This window comes from Mandrillus leucophaeus, unplaced genomic scaffold (genome assembly GCF_000951045.1).
Source record: "Mandrillus leucophaeus isolate KB7577 unplaced genomic scaffold, Mleu.le_1.0 Scaffold56, whole genome shotgun sequence".
In the NCBI taxonomy this organism is placed as follows: domain Eukaryota; kingdom Metazoa; phylum Chordata; class Mammalia; order Primates; family Cercopithecidae; genus Mandrillus; species Mandrillus leucophaeus.
The window spans coordinates 3,928,536-3,931,853 of record NW_012106030.1 but is presented as its reverse complement, the minus strand read 5'-3'; the positions used below and the strand labels follow the sequence as shown (position 1 = coordinate 3,931,853).

The 3,318-nt window shown below is 41.2% G+C and overlaps 1 long non-coding RNA gene across 2 annotated transcripts in view; it reads right to left on the bottom strand.

Annotated features, from left to right (window-relative positions):
- LOC105552489 overlaps window positions 1-3,318 on the bottom strand; it is a 562,990-nt gene that overhangs the window by 249,029 nt on the left and 310,643 nt on the right. The window lies entirely within an intron of this gene.

Below are 3,318 nucleotides of genomic sequence, written 5' to 3'. Positions count from 1 at the left end.
TCAGCCTCCAGAGTAGCTGTGACTACAGGCGCATGCCACCACGCCCAGCTAATTTTTGTATTTTTAGTAGAGATGGGGTATCATCATACTGGCCAGGCTGGTCTCGAACTCCTGACCTCATGATCCGCCCACCTCGGCCTCTCAATGTGCTGGGATTACAGGCGTGAGTCACCGTGCCCGGCCTCATTTGGGCCTATCTGCATATACTTATGCAGACCTATCTGCATATACTTATGCCTCCAAAGTCCTCATCTTGTAAGGAATCTAATATTATTCTTTAAAAAGTAGAAAAATGTGATATACTGATGACCTAGCTCAGGAATCCTATGGAATACAGTCTTAAGTTTCCTTGGCTTTTGTTTCAGGGACTAATAAGAAGAAGGCCCCAGATTCTTTAATTGATGGCTCTGGAACTGACCAGCGGTAAAGATGATCAATCTTTAATTCGAAGGCATGCTTAGTGTTTGGGTTACAATTATATGAAAAAATTATATAGAAGAAAACTACACAAGCATAAGGCCCTGTGCTACGCTTTGTGGGATGATAAAAGTATATGAGACCTATTCCTACCTTCAAGCAGCTTAGAGTCTTATCTATCAGACAGCACACAATATTATGTAAACCAAATACAAAGATATCAATGAACACTTATGTTAATTAGAGCCATCCTTATTTTTCTCTAAGACCTAATACTATCACAGGACTTTTAAGTCTGGAAACTATATTTCTCAGATTCCTTGGCCAGCAAGGTCCTAGGTTTAGATTCTTTCAATGAAAGGCACTTACATGAAACTGGAAGATGGCAGAATCCATTTGTCTTTGACTCTGGCAACAATAGCAGCAGCAGATTTGTACAGAGTCTTGTAACACAAGCTCCAGGCACTGGTCTCCTATAGTGACTGAGTGGACCGTGGTGGGGTGACGAAGACATCCTCTGGCATTAGAAGTAACAGTTTCCTGCAGTTACTGGTCTAGGAAACACCACCACCTCTACCACTCATTTGCTCCTCTAGTCCTTTTAACAGTTGCAACCTAATTCCCTGTATTGACTCCTACCCTGTTTGAAATATTAATAGATAAATAGGTTCAGTTTCTTTGAGTGACCCATGACTCAGTCAGGAAATGGCAGAATCTCTTCTTCTGGTCTCTTTTGGAAAAAGGCTAAATCCTACTGTACAAACCATAGTCTTCTAACTCTACCACCAACTTTTTAAAGCTATTGTTTGACCATCATTATGAGTTTTCTCTCTTAATTGCCGAAAATATGGAGAATGATGATATAGGAAAATTAAAGTGTTTATATCAAACATTTGACAAAGATTAATATTCTCTTGAATTAGATATGTTTATCCTTTAGAATAGTAATGACATATTAAGTAGAGGGATGCTCCTTGAGGACAATAATATAATCACTAGAGGCTTAGCCTGTTATTAATTAAGCTTATCAAAACTATCAGTATATGTGTATGCATATCTATACATATATATTGCATGCCTTCTTTTTCTTTTCTTTTTTTTTTAAGACAAGGTCTCCCTCTTTCACCAAGGCTGTAATACAGTGGTGTAATCATGGCCCACTGCATCTTCCCATCTTGGCCTCCAGAGTAGCGCTGGGACTGGGGCTACAGGCGTGCACCACCACGCCAGGCTAAGTTTTGTATTTTTTTTGTAGAGACAGTATCTCACTATGTTGCCCAGGCTGGTCTCAAATTCCTGGATTCAAGTAACCCTCTTGCTTTGGTCTCCCAAAGTGCTGGGATTATAGGCATGAGCCACCTTACCTGGCCTCATATGCTATCTTAATTTTTTATCTCCTTACCTAGATTCCTATCATAATTCCATATATATATATAAAACCTAATTATATTACATGATAATTCAGACTACCTAAAGCCACGTAGGACTCATGTACAATGTCGAAGGGACTACAGTCCCCACAATTTACATACACGACTGCTTTAACGTGGAAAGGAAAAGCGGCCACCTTCTAAGTACAAAATCAATATGGATTAGGTCAGACTTCTGGTTCTGGGTGAAATGGCATAAACATATTTCACTCATTTCTCCCATTGAACAGAAGCATACAACCTGAACAGATATAAAGCAGCTACTGGAAAAACTTCTAGAAAGTTAATAGCATCAGGGAAATCATGGAAGACCACTGGAATCAAAGTTGCAATCAAACTAGTGGGTTTACCATTTATTTTCTCCTAGTAGCCTCTGGCCTGAACTTAATCGAGCTGGAAACCTAGAAACGAGCACTGTTGCAGTGAAGCAGAATGCTCCAGAAGCCCTCTAGTTATGGCTCATGGACAAACAAGATGGCTCCCAACACTCACGGATGGTGTGAAATCCTTGACTTTGTTCTTTGGTGTTTCTGCCCTTTTGTGTCTATCATTCATGAGGTTGCTCCCAGGCAATTCCAGGACAGTGAGGGCAATGACCAGTAAAGGGGTCAGCAAGAAGGAAAACTGAGGGAGGAGAACCTTTCTCTCCATTTACTGGAGGTGTGATTAGGCCACCCTCTGCTTCTTTTTTAACTTTCACCATCCTTCTGTTGCTTGCGCCCAAAGAAAGTCCCAAATGAGGAAGTGCACAGTAGATCCTAAAAGACTGAAAGGGGGAGGCCTAGGGAGCTAAAAAGTTCCAAGGAGAGTACAGAGGAGTAGCTCAGGAAAGTGACACCATAAAGTTGCTCATGAATTCCAGGGGTCATCACCGACCCTTCAACATTTGCATCGATTGTAATTAGCATACCAAAGACTCAGAGAACACAAGCCAACAGATAGACCCACTGCACAGGTCACAGACTGACCACTAGGTGGCACATTCACAGACTAGAACGGAAGAATACTTCAAGGACTTTGAAAAGTAAAATGATACTACTGAAGGAACCCCCTGAAGTTAGGATGGAACTTGGAGCCTGAACCTAACCAGATTAATTGCCTGCTTAGGAAAAAAAAAAAAATTCCATGGGATTGAACACAACCCAGAGACTCATAACATAATCATCAAAATATCTAGGAGAGATTCCAAAATTACTCAACATACCAACAACCATGAGAATTTCGACTTATACCAACAACCATGAGAATTTCAACTCACACAGAAAAAGATACACATATCAATGCAACATAATATAGATGCTGAATTTATGTGAAAAAGGGCCAGGCGCGGGGGCTCACACCTGTAATCCCAGCACTTTGGGAGGCCGAGGCAGGCGGATCACCTGAGGTCAGGAGTTTGAGACCAGCCTCAACATGGAGAAACCCCGTCTCTACTAAAAATACAAAATTAACTGGGCATGGTGGTGCATGA